This window comes from Pristiophorus japonicus, chromosome 18 (genome assembly GCF_044704955.1).
Source record: "Pristiophorus japonicus isolate sPriJap1 chromosome 18, sPriJap1.hap1, whole genome shotgun sequence".
NCBI classification, from domain to species: domain Eukaryota; kingdom Metazoa; phylum Chordata; class Chondrichthyes; family Pristiophoridae; genus Pristiophorus; species Pristiophorus japonicus.
In genome coordinates, this window is record NC_091994.1 from 86,205,533 (window position 1) to 86,229,552 (window position 24,020).

The 24,020-nt window shown below is 46.4% G+C and overlaps 1 protein-coding gene across 3 annotated transcripts in view; it reads left to right on the forward strand.

Annotated features, from left to right (window-relative positions):
* The window catches only part of LOC139228817 (kazrin-like), a 387,245-nt gene that overhangs the window by 155,966 nt on the left and 207,259 nt on the right, over positions 1–24,020 (forward strand). The gene's annotated exons all lie outside the window — the stretch shown is intronic.

The following is a 24,020-nucleotide window of genomic DNA, read 5'->3' on the forward strand; positions in this document are numbered from 1 at the left end:
TAAGTAGTGACAGCAGGGACAATAGCAGAATGGGGACAGGCACAGCAACAAAAGGGAGTGGGCCCAGCACGGAGAGAGTAAAGTCCTGGCTCAGCCTTGGACCCATGAGTAACACCATGGCTGATGCACCATTATGTAGAGTGGGGGTAATTCTGTGCAGGTGCATTCCCACATGGAGCCTCCAGTGGGGGGCAGGATATTGGGGCAACAATGTTCTAGGTCGTTCTCGGTTACCACACTCTTCACATGCAGACTCTCGAAAATGATCCCCAATACCTTTCTCCCCCTTTGTTTTCTAATTCTCTGCTTGCCTTGCCCAAAATGTTGACCTGTGCTGGGCACAAGCAACAGGAACCTATTCTCAAACTCTGAGACACGGTAGACTTTTAGCAATAAGAGAGCATCACAGGGGACCCCAATCCTGCCTTCAAACAATGTATGGGTACATGCGCGCACACACACATACATACGTGATATATCTCTTGTGCGTGCAGATATGCTCAGACACTTATACATACACGTATACATACACATACACACCCATACATGCACATCATCATCATAGGCGATCCCTTGGACTCGAGGAAGACTTGCTTCCACTCTAAAAATGAGTCCTTAAGTGGCTGAACAGTCCAATATGAGAACCACAGTCCCTGTCACAGGTGGGACAGATAGTTGTTATGGGAAAGGGTGGATGGGACTGGTTTGCCGCACACTCTTTCTGCTGCCTGCGCTTGATTTCTGCATGCTCTTGGCGATAAGACTCGAGGTGCTCAACGCCCTTCCGGATGCACTTCCTCCACTTAGGGCAGTCTTTGGCCAGGGACTCCCAGGTGTCAGTGGGGATGTCGCACTTTATCAGGGAGGCTTTGAGGGTGTCCTTGTAACATTTCCTCTGCCCACCTTTGGCTCGTTTGCCGTGAAGGAGTTCCGAGTAGAGCGCTTGCTTTGGGGGTCTCGTGTCTGGCATATACATACAGACACGTACACGCACAAATTTTCCACTTTAGGCACTGACTTCAGGAAACATTGGGAGAGCAAGACTGAAGCTCACTGGATGTGTGTAGTGAAGGACTTTGTGCGCAGAATGTAATTTCTTGCGTCCTTGGGGCTACTGGTGATGCTCAATGGTGTGTAAACGACTGATTTCACCTCCAATGCTGGCTAGCAGGCCACAAGCCCAAAGGTTCTGGCAAAGGGATGGTCACATCCCCAATTGAGCCAAAGGCAATCATCTCACACCGGACAAGCTCTAAATCAACCCCTCTGCACGGCTGCAGAAAGCTGCCTCAAGTACTGGAGCTTCGGCCAGCCTCCAAAGTTATCCAGAGGGGACAAGGGCGAGTAATTGGAAGGAAAAGATTTTAGGTTGGAAATGACTGTCGGCAAAACAAGACAGGAAATGCCTAACATGGCGTTCCTACACAGGCGTTTATAAATGGGTTTGCACTCCGCTGAATTAATGGACAACAGAAAGTTATACCAACATTGGACGAATTGGAACCAAGTAAGCTTTTCTGCCGTGTACAGAATTTAAGCACAAGGGGTCATATTTATAAATGAAGGTCAATGAAAGGATATAGGAAATGCAGGAGGATGTTTTTGCGAATAGGGTGGTGTGATTGTGCAATAGATTACTGGCACGGGTGGTGGAACCTGAGTGAGTTTGAAGAAGGAACTCAACAGGTTCTTGTCGACGAGTGGTATTCTGAGTTACTAGAAATTCACCAAGGGAACACTATGGATAGGAGGGCTAGAGGGACCGAAGGTCATCTCCTGTCTGAAACTGTGACTATGTTACGCAGTTATTGTTTAACATCACCAGCAGCTCTTACCAGGCTCACTTCTTATGCTGTTGTAAAGAGCGGATTTTTCTATTTCAGTGGAACCTGGAGTCCCAGAAAGCTGGGACGGTCTCCACCTAAACTGGGATGGGACTCATGTTCTAGCGGAAAGGGTAACTAGGGAGGTGGCAAGGAATTTAAATAAAGGCTTTTTATTGAATATATTCAAGGCTGAGATCGACAGATTCTTGAATGATAGGGGAGTCAAGAATTATGGGGAGCGGGCAGGAAAGTGGAGTTGAGGCCAAGATCAGATCAGCCATGATCTTATTGAATGACGGGGCAGGCTCGAGGGGCCGTATGGCCTACTCCTGCTGCTATTTCTTATGTTCTTATGTAAAACTCCATCAGAACAAAATCAGAAACAAAATCCTGTGATGCTAATTGACAATCTCCCAGCCCCGCTCAGGTGCATTTTAATACCTTATTGACTAAGCCAGCTAAAAAGCTTTCAACTTTTAGTCATTTACCAGCTCCATTACAAGGACTATTGGCATATCAAACTCTGACTAAATTGGATTGAATTACAAAGGGAACTGGAGAGATCAACTCTTGACTCGACAGTCATTAACAAGACCTTTTTATGACTCTTTATGAATGCTGTGTTGTCTCAGAGCTGACACAGATTCTGGGTCCAAATACTGAATGAGTTATATGACAATTTATTTAAGTATCCTTTATTCTCTCTCTTCCTGCTTCTTTTGAAATCGCTGACTCTTGTTGGATTCACAGGTGCCAGCGGGAAGCCCGGATAAATCTCCCTAGACATGGGGTACTAACACCAATGGTCGTGCTTTGACTGGTGTCCCAGTTGAGATCAGCTCGCTCAGTACAGACCGTGGATTGAGCCTGGGACCTTCCTAATCTGTATGGCTCAGTGCTTACTAGATAACTGTGTGTTAGTTTGAAATGGTTCAGGATTGCTGCAAATCTCACTAGGAATGGTAATATGCAAATATTTGCTGTGGTCAGCATATTTGCATAATTGTTCAGAGTTCCGGATGCAGATTTAAGGCTGCATTTCAAGACACCACAAGTCCCGGCCGGAATGGAGATGATGAGGTAGTTCTCCCATCAATCACACCTGGAGACTGCACTGCTGTAAGTGACTGGGCTTGATTTTATGCACATCAGTTGTATTGTGTAACTATCTCCCACTCAGTGCATGTCGCTGGAGAAATAATCCGGTTTTACCGGGAGACGTTGCTATAGTTTCGGTCATGGGTTCTGCTTGTCATAGTTTGTGGAGACGCCATCAACCTATTGGCAGACACACTGGTGCCAATTCTCATTTTGGAGATTGAAATGGATGAGGATAATTAAGAGGGAGTGGTGGTACATAAGAAATAGGAGCAGGAGTCGGCCATTTGGCCTCTCGAGCCTGGTCCGCCATTCAATAAGATCATGGCTGATCTGATCTTGGCCTCAACTCCACTTCCCTGCCTGCTCCCCATAGCCCATAACTCCCTTATCATTCAAATATCTCCACCTTAAATATATTCAATGACTCAGCCTCCACAACTCTCTAAGGTAGAGAATTCCAAAGATTCACGACCCTCTGAGAGAAGAAATTCCTCCTCATTTCAGTTTTAAATGGGTGGCCCCTTATTCTGAAACTATGCCCTCTAGTTCTAGATTCCCACATGAGGGGAAACATCCTCTCTGCATCTACCATGTCAAGCCCCCTCAGAATCTTATACATTTCAATGGGGGAAAAGTTTGTTACAATCCTGAGAAAGCTAAAATGGTTTCTCGACCCACTGGCAAAGGAGAAAGGGGCTGAGAACCGATGGCTAAAAATAAAGCGTGAGGAAAGCGAGAGTGCGGGCATGAGTGTGCAGGCAAATAAGGAACCCTTCATCCGTCTAACGTTTGCTAAAGTTGAGGCTGTTATTTGGAGCTCAGCACTGTTTGTTACTGCAGGATACCATTCCCATAGGTCAGCATTGCAGCATACCTGCAAGGAGGTGAAGACAGTCTTGAGACCGCAGCTGACCCTCGCTGTCACTTGCTGTGCCAGTCCTACAATGCCGCCAGCAGCAGTTGCCCTAATGGCACAGCACTACCTCCGGCTCTCTACTGACCTGGAACCCTGTGAGGAACATTCCCACAGTCATTGCCAGGTCGCGGCAATGATTCCTGTAGATATGATTGGTGGCATTGTGGCACGTGCAACCAAATAGGCTTTCCTGGCTGTTGGTCCCCCTGACATACCCTCTTTTATGTCATGCAACTCAAAGCGTGAGATGCTGTGATTGTGGGGTGTTTCGAAAGAACTATGGGCTAGACTTTCCCTAAAGCCCCTCACCGCCTGATTGCCGTCCAGAAACACCGCTAAGGTTCAGCAACTAATGCTGGCAAAAATTTCCATAATAAATATAACAAATACTGCCCGGCGAGAAAATGGATCTTGCACCAGGATTCTCGGCGGTTTCTCAGCGGTTAAAGCTGAAACTAGGGAAAATGGGTTCTTACCGGAATGTACGGTAAGTATTTAAAATTTAGTCCGAGGCTGCGGTTGGGCCTAGGGAGAAAGGAAAACTTTTAAAATATTTTTTCACTTTTAAAAAAAAGTTAGAAAACATTCTCAAGACAGTTTTTAAGGTAATTGCCGCTTTAGAATTTAAAAAATAATAATAAAAAACCTCTAACTTGCCTTTCTTTGCAGGGTACTCACCTACCGCCCTGTTTCAGGCAGCTTCTCGTGGGCGGTTTCTTCGGCAGTGGGTAAGGGCCCCCGTTGAGGCCAAACTTAGATCCTGGGCGGTTTTCTCGGTGACAGAGTGTGTGTATCACAAGACTGTCAGAAAATGTGTGACTGAGAGAGTGCACGTGTGTGAGCATTTGACTGAGAGTGTGTGTGTCAGACTGTGTGAGGGGGAGAGTTTGTGACAGTGAAAGAGAGAAACTGTGTGTTAGTGTGACTGACAGTCTGTGACTCTGTATTTGTGACTGAGAGTTCGTGTGTTTGTCAGACTGTGTGTCAGAGACTGAGGGAGTGAGTATGAGATGTTTGACGGTCTGTGTATGAGAGAATGTCAGTGTGTAAGAGTGACTGACGGAGACAATGTGTGTCAGACAGTGTGTGTGAGGGAGAGAGTTTGTGTGTTAGTGTGACTGTCGCTTTGTGTGACTGTGTGTGTGTGTGTGTGTGTGAGAGAGTTTGTGTGTTAGTGTGACTGACGCATTGTGTGTGACTGTCAGAGAGACTGTGGGAGAGAGTTCGTATGACCGTGTGAGAGTGAGTTATGTTTGTCAAAGACTGAGGGAGTTTATGTGAGTGAGTGTGTTAATGTGACTGACACTTGTGTGAGTGTGTGTGACTGTATCTCAGTATGTCAGAGAGACAGTGAGTGTATGTGTGACGGGGAGAGTTTGTGACACAGTGTGGGACGTGATTGGGGCCCAGAAGAGGCAAGGGCCCAGGGGCAGCACGGGCCAGCCCACACTGCGATATGTGCGCGCACTAGGTCCGTGCAGCAGAGCAGGTCTCCAGTCGTCTTCGTTAATCCTTACTACTGAACCAAGACCGAGCTCTGTCAAGCCTGTGTGGTGGCTGGTGTGCAACGGCCACCACACATTAAAAAAAAAATCCAAGCACAGGCATCTTCCACCCTTCAAGATTTAGTTTGGACCTGGAATTTTAGGTCCACCATCGAAACACCTGTGAACTTTTTGACGTGGAAGCAAGTCATCCTCGATTCGAGGGACTGCCTATGATGATGATGACACGTGGCGGTTGCTCCCCAGCGGTCTTTTTGAAATGTGGATGGAAGTCTTTAAAAAATAAGGGGGAAACTTTCGCCAGGCGGTTTCTCATCAAAAAACAGCTGTATCACCGAGAAAAACACCGAAAATGAAGGCGAAAGTCTACCCCTATATGGCAAAACAGGCATTCACGTGGCCCATCTATGAAAATAAAAAAGACTTTCACTTATATAGTGCCTTTCATGGCCTCAGAACATCAAACGCGCTTTACAACTAATTAAATACTTTTGAAGTGTCGTCACTGTTGCATTGTAGGATATGCAGCAGCCAATTTGCGCACAGCAAGCTCCCACAAACAGCAATGTGATAATGCCATCGAATGTTGACACAGCATCCCCTGGGAATAGGAGCCTTTGGGACACTGATTATCTGCCAAAGCAAGGTGTGTACATCTCTGTCGGCAGTTGTGGGTACCAGTAGGTGGGCACAGAACGTCTTTGGCACAGCCTGGCATCCCTCCTTTGTTATCCTTTTCCCCCAAAAGGTTGCGATTGAGGATTCGCTTTGATGATCCCATTGGTAGCAGTGATGAAGCTGGAAGACGAAAGAAACAGCAATTAAATGGCAGCAAAAAGGAACAAAAATATATAAATAAAATCAGTGCAGCGATGGCCCAATACAGCTGAATAAATTTTCATGCTATGCCCTTTAAAATTACTTCTATATATACAGCTCGGGGCCTAGCACCCTAGGCTGTCCATTATCTCTGGGCGTCATGACGATTTGGCACAGCACCAGGCTAATGGTCGGAGAATCACACACGTTATGGTGCCCCTCCCACATCATTTCAATATTATAATTAGGCTCCAGCCTATTTCAGACGAGAGCCTCCATCGCCGGTTCCAAACCCCGCTGTAAATCCAAGCCTGATTTCATGCTCCGTCACATCCCTTCCGCACCTGCTCTTGGGATGTAACCAAGCCTAAAAATGGACCTCAGTGAGTCATCGGCAAAGCTCTCCAGTTTTTTTAAATTGCTGGAAACTCTTAGTTAAATTGTTGATTTAAAATAACAGTTTGACAGAGGAACCTGGGTTGTTCCCCATAATAGAGGGGACTGCCACCCACACAGTGAAAACTTGACAAATCATCAAGTTCCCTAATACATAGTCCGACACAGCGAGTTTTTAACTTCTGATTATTCTAATTAGATCAACTAAGTCTACTTCCGTGTGTGCGGGATGCCCCGCCCCTTTTGTCATTTTTAAAATGAAGCCATTATATATTTTCTTGATAAAAATGCTAGCAGTCCTAAGTTGTGCTGAGCTTCTGGAGGCAAAGCTCTAACTCCCAAACCCAAATAAATATGCAGAGACAGTAAATTGGAGCAGATACTGGACATCCAGGTAACACCTACTGATCCTGCCAAGTCGAGAGGTCGAATTAATTTTGCTGAAAACACTTAATTGTGTTTAAGCTAGTTGATGCAAAACTAAACCCCAACTTCTGTGAAAATGATGGCAGATAATTGGGAGTGTAGATGGTCAGGATGTAGTTTAATAAAAAACAGTCTGGTGCAGTGAGCTTGGTTCAGTCAGAGGTACCGAAACATTAGGCCAGCTGTTGTGAGGCCTTCATGGTTGCTTTGTTTTCGAGTCTGTGCTTGTGCGTGTGTTGTGCGCGTGTGCATGTGTGTGTTGCACGTGTGCGCGCGTGCATGTGTGTTGTGCGAGTGTGCATGTGTGTGTTGCGCTTGTGTGTTGTGCGAGTGAGCATGTGTTGCACATGTGTGCACGTGAGTGTGCATCTGTGTTGCACGTGTGTGCAAGTGTGTTCGAGTGTGCATGTGTGTTGCACCGCGTGCTGTGTGCGCACGTGTGTTGTGCGAATGTGTGTGTGGGTACAGGTCTGTATGCCTTTGCCTTTGTAGTGAGACAATTGAGTCAGTGCAAAGCATAGCAACATAGTGCAATTAGCACGTTGCGGGAACTGGAAACAGTAATAAAGATTTTATCATTCAAATCCTCGTCTGTTAATCATGTTACTTCCAACAGTCCTGTGGTGCACAGATATGTTTCTGAAGGAGTGACTGAATGATATTGCAGATACCATCCTGAGCAAGAGAGACTTGAGGACAGCAGTGTACAGATGTCTATCTCCCTGAGGAAGGGACTGAGCGAAACTGATTGGTGTAAACATATCAGGACAACGAAGCAATAAAAATCAGCCGGGTGGCCTACTCCTGTTGAGTGACCCTCCTTGGCAGTGTGTGTATGTGGATGTAGGCGAGGACAGAGTCAGGCTCAGCTTTGATGGCCCAAATAGAGGAATAGTCTGTTAACTCCCTCTGCCTAGAGGGAAGATTGGACATTTAGATGAGTTCCCCTGCACTGCTGCTGTACCCTGACATTAATCGGCATTATCCTTCTGGAGTGGATGGGCAAAGGAAGAAGAAATGGTATCTGTCTGTGTGAGTTTCATTCATTAAATGCTAAATACCTTTTTATTTGATACATGATGGCCCTATATACATAGTCGGATCCCTATCCTCGATAAGTGTAATGCTTCCTTCCTGTAGTCCCTTATTCAATAGGATCAAGGGGTGTGCCAACAATCTCCTCCATTTCATTGGCCCTTGCAGTGTTTACTTTCAAATCCAAACTGGATTAGGTAATCATTTGCCGTTCAGTTGCTTGCCATTCTGTGATGTGCCTGTGGTGTAATAATTGTATTACTGGTGGTGTATTTGTTGCTATATTGGTTTATGGTGAGATTGCTGATTAGGACTGTTTGCAATTCAGGCTGAGTCCTGGCATTCTCTGCTGTTTTCAGCACAGTGATAGACTGTTCATTAAACAGTACGCTTTCTGTGCCGGCTCTCACAGAGAGGCTCTTTCAGGCGAGGGCGCTGATGAAGCCCACATTGTTCCTTCAGTATATTGTTTCAATGCTTCATAACTCGAGCTACACTTAAAGGGGAACGGTGAGACTACAGAGGAATTGGTCGGCTGCCTTTTCAGGGTTTGCAGGTGAAGTCGTGATATTTTAACCTTGCTTTTCAGTGCTGCGCATGACATCAGTATGACGCGCAATGACAAAAAAGCTGCCCAATTGTTCCAAACCTTCACTTTTAAAGCAGTGTTTTGCAGACTTATCTGCAGCTCCTACAATTATTGACACACTCTGAGGGACCACCGTACACATAATGAGAACCATGGAACCCCCTGTAAATATTGGCACACTCCCTGCAATGCCCTTCCAATCAACACACTGAAAGAACCCCTGTAAATATTGGCACACTCCTGGGGCCCCCTTACTCTAACTTTGATAAGACAGTGTCAGCTGCCCATCACGAAGCGAAGATGTTTTATTAACACTATTTGATCTCCTGCAGGGTTGAACACGGAGAGTCAAGACCATCTGCAGTATTCTGGTCATGCGGGGGGCCCAGGTGGAGAGAGAGGGGGCAGGAGTGAATGGGTAGGGCACAGAGATGGGGAGAGGGATAGAGAGTGAAGAGCGAGAGGGGCAATTGTAGAAAAGGAATGGAGGAAGATGGACAACAGAGGGAGAGGGTGGCAGTGAGGAGAAGGAATGGGAAGGGAGGAAGAGAAAGTGGAGGAGAGGAGGGGGATGAGGGAGGAAGGAGGTCTCAAATCTCGCTCAGTAGCAAGGGAAGGACCTCCACTTCTCTCCAACAGTCTGGCTTTTCAGGGGTTGAAGTGAGCTCTCCTTCCCCCTGCAGTTCTGCCCTTCTTCTCTCAGTGAGGGGGCGGGGGGATTAGCTTCCTTTCCTTTCCCTGTACTGTGATTTTCCCCTCAGCAGTAGGGGGAGGGTCTTCACTTTTCACATAGGGAGCAGAGGCAAGAGGGGCAAATGGGATGGAAATTGGCCAGGGTCCCAGGCCCCGCCTCCCCACTGGCATTGACATGTGGTGGATGGGGGGGGGGGGGGGAGGGGGGTGCGGGGGCGCGTCGGTACAGTGGCAGTTCCCTAGCTATTTCAGCCACTAACTTGGCTGATTTGGAGCAGACTAGCGGAGGAAAATCCAGACCAAAAACTCTGGAATCATTCAAATGCCAGTTAGGTGCTGTGATTGGGGCGGGGGTGGAAGGAGAGGCCATAGGTTTCTGTGGAAGAGTGAGCCAGATGGGCTGAATGGCTTTCCTCATCTGTACTTATCTTTGGGGAAAGGAGAAAATGGAAGAGAAAGAAACAAAAAATTCAGATCACTCTTTTTAGTTCATGGGTCATGAGATCGATGGACTCGAACTTGGCAACTCTCAACCTGATTCAAGCTGATTGTTGCCTGGTTATTGCTGACAAGAGGCGGTAATCTAGTTTTACTAGCAAGAATTTCGTCTGGAATGTTTTGTTTCTGGAAATCATTTTTTGAGTAAAGCTGTTAATTCTTTTTTTTCACTAGTACTGACCTACAGGTGTGTAGAATAGAACTTTGCTCAGAAGCCCCTTTGCATCTATAGTAGCATCTCAGAGGAACATTTGGACTCAAAAAGGGATTTGGGCAGAAATCGGATTCCCGCCCACTCTTTTCCCCCTGCTCCAAACCAGGTGTTAGTTTGAACATTCAAAATCTGATTTCAGGATTAATTTTGATGTTCTTCCTGATAGACCAGTCATATCCCATCGTTGAACAGTTTTGCAACCACAACATGGGAACAAGCACTGGGCGGAATACTTTGTTGCACAGATTAGGCTTGTATTCCCTCGGATATAGAATATTAAGAGGTGATCTAATTGAGGTGTTTATGACAACAAAAGGAGTTTATAGGATAGATAGAAACTATTTCCTTTGGTGGGGAAGTCCAAAACAAGTGGGCATAAACTTAAAATTAGAGCTAGGCCATTCAGGCTTGATGTCAGGAAGCATTTCTTCACACAAAGGGTAGTGGAAATCTGGAACTCTTTCTCCCAAAAGGCTATTGAGGCTGGTGGCGGGGGGGCGGTCAGTTGAAAATGTCAAAACAGATTAATAGATTTTTGTTACGCGATGGTATTAAGGGTTAGGTGACTAAGATGGGTAGATGGAGTTAAGATACAGATCAGCCATGGTCTAGTTGAATGGTGGAACAGCATCGAAGGAATGAATGGCCTACTCCTGTTCCTATGAATAAAGGGTCCTCCAGTTTATCAGCCTTGGGTTAGGACCCCTCTCCCACGCTCCTGCTACAAATCCCAGGATTGCCTCCAATTCCCCTCTGACCCTGGAAGCACTCTGCTTTCAAAGGGGCCAATTGAGATTCCCACGGGAATAAGGCTAAGGCCGGTAAGTGCAGGACACAACCGAGGTTGAAAGGAATTGAAAAGTCAGGATACATCGAGAAGCTGTGGCTAGCCAACGCCAAGTTTAGGTTTTGAAAGCTTGTAGGTTGTAGCAGGAAGGAAGGATGGGGAAAGAATGATTTTGATGAGTTTTCATTTTTCGCAGGTAGAAGATGGAATGAAGCTTTCAATTGTTAAAATATATCTTTTAGCTTCCCCTCCTGCACACATTTGGCTGGCACTTTTTGAACTTTGAGTTTGAGCCAACAGGTGATGTGTAGTGAGCATCACGATTGCAATTAAACCAGGGTGACGCCCAAGACCTCCCACAAAACAGTGACTCAGAAGAATATTTTACATAACTCACCGGATGACAAACAAATTACGTACTTGGGTTATTTTTTCTCTCTCTCATTAAGAAAGACTTGCATTTATATAACGCCTTTCACGACCACCGGACATCTCAAAGCGCTTTACAGCCACTGAAGTACTTTTGGAGTGTAGTCACTATTGTAATGTGGGAAACGCGGCAGCCAATTGGCGCACAGCAAGCTCACACAAACAGCAAAGTGATAATGACCAGATAATCTGTTTTTGTTATGTTGATTGAAGGATAAATATTGGCCCAGGACACCGAGGATAACTCTCCTGCTCTTCTTCGAAATAGTGCCGTGGGATCTTTTCCGTCCACCTGAGAGAGCAGACAGGTTCATGATTTAACGCCTCATCATACTCACGTGCAAAGGCAACTCCTCAACAGACCACACACCTACCTCAGAGCAATGCGTGCATTTAATGGTCAGCAGGGAACTTGCATATTAGTTTTGAAATGGCACATTTGTAGCTATGTCTTGGGTACATAGGATCGGGAGGAGGCCATTCAGCTCCTCAAGCCTGTCCCTCCATTCAATTGGATCTTGTACAGATTAGTAGCTGAGCTCTTTGTGTTTGAAGGTATCTTCACATTGTCATCATCATCATAGGCAGTCCCTCGAAACGAGGATGACTTGCTTCCACGCCAAAAAAAAAGGATGAATTCACAGGTGTTTTGAATGAAGAACCCGAACTACATCCTCAAGGGTGGAAGGTGCCTGTGCGTGGATTTTTTTAATGTTTGGCGGCCGTTGCACACCAGCCACCACACGGGCTTGACAGAGCTAGGTCTTGGTCCAGTGGCAAGGATTACCCAAGACAACTGGAGACCTGCTCTGCTGCACGGACCTAGCGCGCGCACATATTGCAGTGTGGGCTGGCCCGTGCTGCCCCTGGGCCCCTGGCCCCAAACTCATGCCTCCCCTGGGCCCCGATCACATCCCTCCACAGTCTCTCATAGCTCCTTCGCCCTGACCTCGCCGCTCCTGCTGTATCTGCCCACGCGCCAATCACCGACCTGGACCTTGCTGATGTCAATCTTCGCTGCTTTCGCCCTCCTGCACCAGCTCACACTGCTCCCTGAAGGGGCCTCCAGGCTGCTCCCGGGCCGCTGCTCGCCGCTCGTTAGGTGGCAGTGTTGGTTGAGGGAGGTGTGTTGTCCAGCACACCAGGAGAACTTCCTTCAGTAGTGCCCTCGGAGCTTTAACACCCAGCAGAATAGGCCGACTGGCTCCCGGTTCAATATCCCATCTGAAGGATGCAGCACTCCAATGGAAATAAAAATGGGGAGAGGTGTAAATATGGCTGCCGATTTGCTGTCACCCGTTTTACGTTATCGCACAAAGTCAAAATTACCCCCAATGTTTCTTTTATGTCTGGGGGTGGGGTGGGTGTAACTTTATGCCACTCAACACCAGACGAGTTACTACAACCACACCCAGCTGGTAGCGCGTGTTTCCATGGTTGAGTGACCCTGGATCATCTGTTAAGTCACTCGCACCCCCATTGCCATCAATGGTGCTGAAAATGTGGTGAGATGTAAAACATGCTGCCGACTCGCTATCACCCACTTTACACAATGTCAACATGAACACACAACCTCTGACTCAGAGGCGAGAACGCTAATTCAATGATCCGAGCCCTTCCCCAATGTCCGGGAGAGTGCAGGTTCGGGAGAGGGGAGGTCTGAACAGGCAGCAATGGAATCCTAGTCAACCTGAAGATGTGGGACCCAACCTGAGGGCCACTGGGAGGACCCATTTAGCTTTGCTGCTGGTTCATTCCCCCCCCCACCACCCTAGGAGGTAAACAGTGAGGCCCCCTTGCTCACGGAGGATATTGGAGTCTCCGCCAGTCATTACAGCCAGGCAACTCTGTACCATAAAAGGGGGCGCGAGACAGGACTGTATGCTCTTGCCATGACAGTGACACAGCGTGGTTATAACTGCAAGAACAACAGTAAACACCTCTGTGTGTATTCGTCTAAATTTGGGACAGTTGTTCTATTAACATAAGATCAAGTTAACTTAGACTCCATCATGCGCACGCTCCCCCTTCCCACCCAGCCCTGGTGCCCTAATTTTCCTCTGGTACTTTGCTTGAGTGACCATTCTTCATATGGTAAATATCTTAAGAACATAAGAAATAGGAGGAGGAGTAGGCCATTCGGCACCTCAAGCCTCTCCTCCATTCAATAAGATCATGGCTGATCATCTACCTCAACTCCACTTTCTCATCCTATCCCCATATCCTTTGATTCCCATCGTATCAAAAAAATCTATTGATCTCTATCACACTCAATGACTGAGCATCCACAGCCCTCTGGGGTAGAGAATTCCAAAGATTCACCTTCCTTTGAGTGAAGAAATTTCTCCTCATCTCAGTCCTAAATGGCCAACCTCATATTCTGAGACTGTGAGCCGTAGTTCTAGACTGCCCTGATAGAAAGAAAAAAAGACTTGGATTTATATAGCGCCTTTCACGACCACCAGACATCTCAAAGCACTTTACAGCCAATTAAGTACTTTTTGGAGTGTAGTCATTGTTGTAATGTGGGGAACATAGGGGAATCATCCTCCCAGTATCGACCCTGTTAAACCCTTTAAGAATATCATGTTTCAATGAGATCACCTCTTATTCTTCTAAACTCTCGGAGATAAAGGCCTAGTCTACTCAATCTCCCTTCATAGTCGGTAGGTAGTCGGTAGGCTGCATCACTGAGCCCATTCTTGCCCGCCCCTCACCCAGCGCCCACACGGGCACCTTCCAGTAGGAGTAATGGGCTGATGATCAGGAGCAAGCCGCTAATTGACCTTCTCCCAATTCTGACGACAGGTCATTGACCTGAAACGTTAACTCTGTTCCTCTCTCCACAGATGCTGCCTGACCTGCTGATTGTTTTTCAGCATTTCCTGTTATGTCAGATTTCCAGCATCCACATCATTTTGCTGTGTGATTTTCTCCCTTCCCTGGCCCAGCGCCACCCTGGCTGACAGCACCGAGCGGGAGTTGAAGCTGGGGCCTCCTGCCCAGCGGCAGGCAGTCCACTCTTCTGTTGAGCCAGCTGGCTGCGCGGTTTTACTTTTGTTACGTCATAAACAATCTGTGCGTAGTATACTGATCAAAATAAGAAAAGAACATTCCAGAACGCTGCAGGAATGCAATGGTTCCAGCGAGGGAAGTGTTTCTCCTCGACTAAGCCCAGCTGTGAATATAGAGCTTCCCAGACATAGTATTTACGTGGCGCACTCTCTCAGACACAGTAGGTGGATCTGGCTCCCAGCCCTGTGTATGTGCCAGCACTTCACAAATTTTGTTAGTAAGACAAATGTAATGTCACCTGAGGCTGGAATTCATTGCACTATACTGAGGAGTGACGGATGGTAATTAAATTTTTTTTAATGGTGTTAAATGAATGAGTGTTCTCTCATCAGCTCTTTATCTTGTTCATTGAAGTCAGTTTTGTTCTCTCAGAGCCTCAGCCTGAATTCCAGCAAGTCCACTTGCACTCCAATCACACGGGGACTTTTCTTCTGTGCCCAGGAAGGAGAGGAAGGTCGGTGCCAGGAATACATTGTTGTATCTACTTCTTGTACCCAGTGGCAGCATCGAGTCAGGTGCAGCATGGGTTAGATACAGAGTGTGGAAGTTCCTGAAGTACATTCGAGTGCCACTGCAGCAGAAGCTCACCAGAATTTTCCCTTCGCAGAGGGGTCAACAACAGGGTGTAATAGATTTACAGTAATTGGTAGAAGGTTTAGAGGGGATTTGAGGGGCCATTTTTCACCCAGAGGGTGGTGGGAGTCTGGAACGCACTGCCTGAAAAGATGTTTCACCTCATGGGGGAATCTAGAACTAGGAAGCATAGTTTCAGAATAAGGGGTCGCCCATTTAAGACAGAAATGAGGAAGAATTTCTGCTCAGTGGGTCGTGAATCTTTGGAATTCTCTACCCCAAGGAGTTGTAGAGGCTGGATCATTGAATGTATTTAAGGTGGAGATAGACAGATTTTTGAATGATAAGGGAGTCAAGGGTTATGGGGAGCAGGCGGGGAAGTGGAGTTGAGGCCAGGATAAGATCAGCCACGATGTTATTAAATGGCGGCGCAGGCTCGAGGGGCCGTATGGCCTACTCCTGCTCCTATTTCTTATGTTCTTATTTGGTAGAGGCAGAAACCCTCACCACATTTAAAAAGTACTTGGATGTGCACTTGAAGTGCTGTAACCTACATGGCTACGGACCAAGTGCTGGAAAATGGGATTAGGCTGGATAGCTCTTTGTTGGCCGGCGCGGACATGATGGGCTGAAATGGCCTCCTTCCGTGCTGTAAGTTTCTATGATTCTAAAGCTCCCTGTACACTGCCTCAGGTAAAATATCCCATGGCACTGTTTGACAAAGGGCCGGGGTTTCTCCTGATGTACTGGTCAGCATTTCTCCCTCAATCGAAAACCGGTTAATTGGCCATCCATCTTATTGCTGTTTGGGAGATCTCATGGTGTGCAGAATGGCTACTAGGTTTTTCCACTTACACTAACTGACTTTAAATTAAAATAACTGTCATTGGGATAGATCTTGATTTTGTGCTATAGTATAAAGCGAGTGATAACCAGTCGGCAGCCCATTTTACGGTCTTTCCCGAATGTTATGTTATTTCCATTGACATCACCCATGTTAAACTATCGCACAAAGTTATCATCTACCCCAATGACTTACTTCAATTCAAAGTAATTTATTATATGTGAAGTGCTTTTGAGAAGTTTCTGAGATAAAATAAGGTGCTATATGAATGCAAGTCTTTAATTAATTTCCTTCCTTCTCCACCCAGCATCGGCAGGACTTCCGTATTCCAAATCCAAGTTTTCAGTGTTTGTCCATCCTTTTGTGACTCATTCTCAGTCTGAGTGAATTGCATAAATGCGCGCGTAACTGTTCAGATCAAACGAAGCAATTCCAAGCTGTTTTGAATACTTTAAAAAGATAATCTTAGTGTTTGATTGACCCGAGTTCCCAGCGCAACATACGTTACTTCTCTTCTTCTTGGGCAGTCTCTCGGAGTTGAGGATGACTTGCTTCCATACTAATGAGTTCTCAGGTGACTGATGAGTCCGACGTGAGGCCTACAGTCTCTGTCTCAGGTGGGGCAGACAGTGTTTGCGCTTGGTCTCTGCTTGCTCCCGGCAAAGAGACTCAAGGTGTTCGGCACCTTCCCAGATTCATCTCTTCCACTTTGAACGGTCTTGGGCCAGGGATTCCCAGGTGTCAGTGGGGATGTTGCACTTTTTCATACATTACAGGGAGGAGAAGACTGCCCTCATTATAGACCGGTTAGCCTGACATCAGTAGTGGGGGAAAATGTTGGAATCAATTATTGAAGATGAAATAGCAGCGCATTTGGAAAGCAGTGACAGGATCGGTCCAAGTCAGCATGGATTTATGAAAGGGAAATCATGCTTGACAAATCTTCTAGAATTTTTTGAGGATGTAACCAGTAGAGTGGACAAGGGAGAACCAGTTGATGTGGTGTATTTGGACTTTCAAAAGGCTTTTGACAAGGTCCCACACAAGAGATTAATGTGCAAAATTAAAGCACATGGTATTGGGGGTAATGTATTGACGTGGATAGAGAACTCGTTGGCAGACAGGAAGCAAAGAGAAGGAATAAACGGGTCCTTTTCAGAATGGCAGGCAGTGACTAGTGGGGTACCACAAGGTTCAGTGCTGAGCCCCCAGCAATTTACAATATACATTAATGATTTGGACGAAGGAAGTGAATGTAATATCTCCAAGTTTGCAGATGACACTAAGCTGGGTGGCAGTGTGAGCTGTGAGGAGGATGCTAAGAGGCTGCAGGGCGACTTGGACAGGTTAGGTGAGTGGGCAAATGCATGGCAGATGCAGTATAATGTGGATAAATGTGAGGTTATCCACTTTGGTGGCAAAAACAGGGAGGCGGAATATTATCTGAATGGTGACAGATTAGGAAAAGGGGAGGTGCAATGAGACCTGGGTGTCATGGTACATCAGTCATCGAAAGTTGGCATGCAGGTGCAGCAGGTGGTGAAGAAGGCAAATGACATGTTGGCCTTCATAGCGAGAGGATTTGAGTGTAGGAGCAGGGAGGTCTTACTGCAGTTATACAGATCCTTGGTGAGGCCACAGCTCGAATAGTGTGTACAGTTTTGGTCTCCTTATCTGAGGAAGGACATTCTTGCTATGGATGGAGTGCAGCGAAGGTTCACCAGACTGATTCCCGGGCTGGTAGGACTGACATATGAAGAAAGGCTGGATCGACTAGGCTTATATTCACTAGAATTTAGAAGAATGAGAAGGGATCTCATAGAAATATATAAAATTCTAACGGGATGGGACAGGTTAGATGCAGGAAAAATGTTCCCGATGTTGGGGAAGTCCAGAACCAAGGATAAGGGGTATGCCACTTAGGACCTAGATGAAGAGAAACTTCTTCACTCATGGAATTGTGAACGTGTGGAATTCTCTACCACAGAAAGTTGTTGAGACCAGTTCGTCAGATATATTAAAAAGGGAGTTAGATGTGGCCCTTATGGCTAAAGGGATCAAGGGGTATGGAGAGAAAGCAGGAATGGGTATTGAAGTTGCATGATCAGCCATGATCATATTGAATGGTGGTGCAGGCTCGAAGGGCCGAATGGCCTACTCCTGCACCTATTTTCTATGTTTCTATCACAGCCTCCATTCATCCAAACCTACTGTGGCTTTATTAAATGTGTGGGTCTCATAACAAATGTGTTCTGAGTTCCTCCCAATTTTGTTCCTTTCTCTCCTCTCTTGTAGGTGCTGGCTCATGCTGGGGTGTAGTTCCAGGGGGTGGGCAGATTCCCTCTAGTATTGCCCAAAGGGCCATTATTTTTCTGTAAGTCTAGACACTCTGTGTTGACTGGATATTTTTAGGTCAGATACTAACCTGGGATGTGTATCTATCTCTTTGTTTCTCTATCTATATATCAATAACAACTTGCATTTACATATTGCCTTTAATGTCCCAAGGCACTTCACAGGAGTGTAATCAGACAAAACAAAATTGACACCAAGCTAAAGGAAGAGAGATTAGGACTTGGTCAATGAGGTAAGTTTTAAGGAGCATCTTAAAGGAAAAGGGAGAGGTTTAGGAAGGGAATTTCAGAGCTTATAGCCTGGAGAGATAAAGGCACAACCGCCAATGGTAGGGCAAAGGAAGGGGATGCACAAGAGACCAGAATTGGAGGAATGCAGAGATCTCGAAGGATTGTAGGGCTGGAAGAGGTTACAGAGATAGGGAGGATTGAGGCCATAGAAGGATTTGAACATGATATGTATCTCGATGTACACACACACCATCCACATGAGGAACTCTAGATCGATAGCGGCAGGAACAAAATCATCAAGAATAGAGCCTGCACTGCATCATCATAGGCTGTCCCTCGAAACAAGGATGACTTGCTTCCACGCCGAAAAGGGATGAGTTCACGGGTGTTTCAATGAAGGACTTAATATTCCAGATCCCGAACGACGTCTTGAAGGGTGGAAGATGCCTCTGTGTGGATTTTTTTTAACCTGTGGTGGCCATTGCACACCAGCCACCACATGGGCTTGACAGAGCTAGAGCCTGTCCAATGACTCATCTTTTATGGATCGGCTTTTATCCAACATTGCTGTCTTGTGTTCACGGCAAAAGGGCATTTTCCAGGAGCAAAACGAGTCTCCAATGATCTGGATCCTGTGTCCTTATACATGCCATGTTTGGAGTAATACACCCAGCATTGGCAATTACCCTCCTAAACACAGTACACCAGAGATCACATGGGATGCAATTGAATCAGTCTGTAAAGGGATTAAAGTAGAATTCTTAGAATGTATTTCTAACACATGGCCCTCAGGATATTTGGATAAAACAGTTGTTTCTAGGCCTGCACGATTCAGTGTTGTATTTGGATGATGCACATTTCCAGTACAACCATTGCATTCGGATATCCAGCCAGAACTAAAAGCTATTGGAGCATTTCCCAGACTTAAACCAGCCCAAGAGCCTCTAAAACCAAACCTGTTAATTCTTGATTAATAACCCCAAATGTTGGGAATATTGCAGATCATGATAATCATCCAGGTCTCACATTCTGTTTCCAGATTTTCAGATCAATCAGCATGGCTTGGTCTAGTAAATTGTCTGCTGGTCTCCATTTTAAAATTGGACAAGGAAACACGGCTTCCATTTTAACTCTTGGCATTTCTGAACAGTGTAGGACATCATACAAAAATCTCCCTGTTTTACCTAAAGTTAATCCTGCTTGGTGGTTGGGTGGGGGGTAGATGTCTATTACAGCACTGATTGAAATATGTCAATAGATATGGGGGGAGGGGGGGGGTGATTAAATTTTTAAATAATAAAAATAAACTCTAAATTCAGGCCAGTAGTTAAAGAGTTAAGTCGTTTCTCTCTCTCTCAACTGTTGCGGTTTTGGCTTCTGATTGGTACACAGTAACTGTTGCTCCACACTGACAATATAACATATCATATAACTTGTTCAGCTTCCTCCTGAAACTGTGCAGTACCTGCAGGCACTGTCTCCTCCCTTCAGCAACCTCAAGAACTTGCCTCGGTCGTGGAACTGTGTTTTCCTCTTCACGCTGCAAGCCTACCGGGTGCCCTTATCTGCAGAGACACCGATGTTTACACAGCACGTCCTGGTCCTGCCCGCTATAACAGCGGGTATTTACTGCTGGGGCAATCGTATTTTTTTTTATTTTTATTCGTAGCCAATCTTTCCAATTCTTTGTCAAATCACAAACGCCAGAGGTCACCTTGCACACATCAAGGATCACTCTGCACCAATGCTCTTAGCCAAAAGGCCGAGAGCCACTGCACCGTTCCTGGAAGTACTGCAATACCAGGTTCGTGCCATGGAGGTGGATGAGTCAGCAACCCCCCACCCCACACACACACACACACGGACGGACACCTCCGTGGAGGTGGATGGGTCAATCCACCCCACCCACCTCCTATTTCCAAAAAGCATAGGAGAACCACCTTCCTGATCCAGGGAGAACCACTTTGTTTTGGGGTCATGGTTACTCCCCTGTCAGGTCAGTTACGCATGATCTTAGCCAAAAGGCCGAGAAGCAATCGTATTACAGTATTAAAACAACAACAGCTGGTGGTGGAATCAATGGAGCTGCCTCATTCGCTCGCAGTTATCTTGAGGTCATTTGCCTGCACTCTCAGGATTGGACAGAGTTTTTTTCCCCGTTTTTTTTGCTTATTCAAGCATTGGGGCAATGGAACACTTTGTATTTCTACTTTTAGAAATGCTTTCAATGTAATGTCAGCAGTACGCACTCCCAGGTCAGGTACAGAATAGGTTAGACGCAGAGTAACGCTCTCTCGACATTGTCCCATCAAACACTTCCAGGTCAGGTGCAGAATTTTTTTTATTTCAAAATATACTTTATTCATATAAAAAATTTGCACAATACATTCGAAAGTAGTTCAGTACATTTGGATGCGGTCAGCAATTCCATACATTACATTTGGATGCTGACTGCAGATCCGTTCAATACATTTCTTTACTTTACATTTCAAGGTGCAATTCATACAATCCAGGATACATTGTGGTACGTTCATCAAGTTACATTACATGTGTCACCATACGGGACACAGTGAGGGTACAGTTACATTTCTTTGCAACATACATTACTAAACAGAACTTGCAATATACATGGCACTGCATAAGTTTTTTCAGATCACGGTGCTCTATGTATACAAAGGGTTTACCATTGCAGCCCGAGGGGAGTTTTATACTGATACCAGCCCCTGGGTTTACCGTGGCGGAAGGGCTTTAAACTGTGGCTCTTCCCCACCGTGCCTTTGCGGCGACTGCATTAATTTTTAGTGCGTCCCTCAGCGCATATTCCTGGATCTTGGATTGCGCCAGTCTGCAACACGCAGACGTGGACATCTCCTTGCTCTGGAAGACCAGCAAGTTTCGGCAAGACCAAAGTGCATCTTTCACCGAGTTGATGGCCCTCCAGCAGCAGATGATGTCTGTCTCGGTGTGTGTTCCTGGGAACAGCCCGTAGAGCACAGAGTCCTGTGTTACGGAGCTGCTTGGGATGAACCTCGACAGCAACCACTGCATCTCCATCCAGACCTGCCTTGCAAAGGGGCAATCCCAAAGGAGATGGATGACTGTCTCGTCCGCATCACAGCCAACTCGAGGGCAGTGCCGTGTCTCTGAAACCCTGGCTGTGCATGAAGGATCTGACAGGTAGGGCCCTCCTCACCGCCAACCAAGCTACGTCTTGGTGCTTGTGTGAAAGCTCTGGCGATGAGACGTTCTGCCAGACGAGTTTGACAGTCTGCTCGGGGAACCACCCGGCAGGGTCCACCCTCTCCTTTCGTAGGGCGTCCAGGACCTTATGTGCCGACCACTTTTTATGGCCTTGTGGTCAAAGGGGTTTTTCCTGAAAAACTTTTCCACGAAGAACAGGTGGACAGGCATGGTGCAACTGGTGGGGGCGTTTCGCGGCAGCGTGGCCAGACACATCCTTCGCAACACCGGAGACAAGTAGAACCTCAGCACGTAGTGACACTTAGTGTTTGCGTACCGGGAGTCGATGCACAGCTTGATGCAGCCGGACACAAAGGTGGCCATCAGGATGAGGGCCACGTTAGGAACATCCTTTCCTCCACTGTCCAGAGATTTGTACATCGTGTCTCTGCGGACACGGTCCATTTTGGACCTCCAGACAAAGTGGAAGACGGCCCGGGTGACTGCCGCAGCACAGAAGTGGGGTATGGGCCAGACCTGCACCACGTACAACAACACCGAGAGCACCTCACTCCTGATGACCAGGTACTTTCCTGCGATGGAGAGGGAGCGCAGCTTCCACCATCCCAGTTTTTGTTTCACTTTGGCAGTACGCTCTTCCCAGTTTTTGCCGCATGCCCCGTCCGCTCCGATCCATATTCCCAACACCTCCGGGTAATCTGGCTTAACGGTGAAGGGAATAAAGGATCGGTCGGCCCAGTTGCCAAAGAATATGGCCTCGCTTTTGCTGCGATTGACCTTCGCTCCCGAGGCCAGTTCAAACTGGTCGCAGATTGTGAGCAATCTACGGACTGACTGTGGATCCGAGCAAAAGACAGTGACGTCGTCCATGTACAGGGAGGTCTTGACCTGAGCGCCTCCGCTGCCTAGGATCGTCACCTCTCTAATGCTCGCATCCTTCCTGATGGACTCGGCAAATGAGTTACATACAAAATAAAGTCTGTCTGTCTACTCTGCCCCGACAATGTGCTTCAGCTTCAACCCAAGAAGAGCACACCACCACTCACTGTACAAGTGTAATTTATTTTTGTCCATCTTGAGAACACTCATTCTAAGAGTGGAAGCAAATCTTCCTCGATTCCGAGGAACTGCTTATGATGATGATGAAGAATATGAATTACACTATTACTAAAGTAGGGGTAATCCAGTGTCAGTTTGGTTCAGTTGGTAGCACTGTCTCCTGAGACAGGAGGGTGTGGTTTTGAACCCCACTGCAGCACATAATTTAGGCTGACACTTCTCTGCACTACTGAAGGAGCTCTGCATTGTCAGAGGTGCAGTCCTTTAAACTGTGGCCCCATCTGCCAATTCAGGTAGATATTAAAGACCCCATGGAATTATTTGTAAAAGCGCAGGGCAATCTCCGAGAGTCCTGGCCAAAATTCATCCTTTAACCAACGCCACCAACAGATCAACTTTTCAATCATCACATTGCTAATTGGGGAATCTTGCTGTGTACAGAATGGCTGAATCACAGTGACTGCATTTTAAAAAGTAATTAATTAGTTGTGAAGCAATATGGAAGGTCCTGAGGCACTATATAAACGAAACAGAGGAGACTGTCATCCCATCAACCCGGATTGAATTTGAACTCAGGTCTTGGAGATTAAAGCCCAAGAATTTCCTCAGGATTTCCGATTACCCGTCGTGACTTTGGCAGAAACCCCCAGAGAAACAGAGGGACCGATGTCTTAGCCATTGCCTGGACTGTTGGCATTGGTACTTGACCCTTCACCTAGAGCGCTGTGTGACTGTTGCCAGTGGCAACAAGGGAGTGCTTTGCAGTCAATGCCGTGACATTCCGAATAACCATTTGGCTGTCGCACTGAACTGACCTTGTGTTCAAACACAAACTGAGTAATGCTCGAGTATGAAGATTGTATGGATATATTTTGAAATGATCAATCCGCACAGTATATATGATTAAAAACTTCTGCACGTACTCACATTGTTACACTGTGATGAACTCCTGGGCCAGTTTGAAATCCTGTTGGAATTCCCCGAGTACTGGAAAATGTTTGAAACGCTGTCAATTTATTGCAATGTTGCAGTGAGCCACTGTACTAAATGGAGGCTGTTACCAGCAATTGCTCCAAATATTCTGCCCGGCAGCTTTGAATGAGAACTGGACTTCACGTTGGAAACTACATTTCTGCCGTTTTTCGGATGAGACATTAAACTATAAACAAGTAACTGTCTGCCCTCTCAGGTGAACGTAAAAGATGCTGTGGCATTATTTCGAAGAAGAGCAAAGGAGCTCTCCAAACATTTCTCTCTCAATCAACATCACTAAAAAAACAAATTATCTGGTCATTATCACATTACTGTTTGTGGGATCTGTGTGCAAATTGGTTGCCGCGTTTCCCAGATTACAACATTACTACACTTCCAAAGTACTTCATTGGCTGTAAAGCGCTGTGGGACGTCCTGAGGTTGTGAAAGGTGCTATTTAAATGCAAGTTCTTTCCT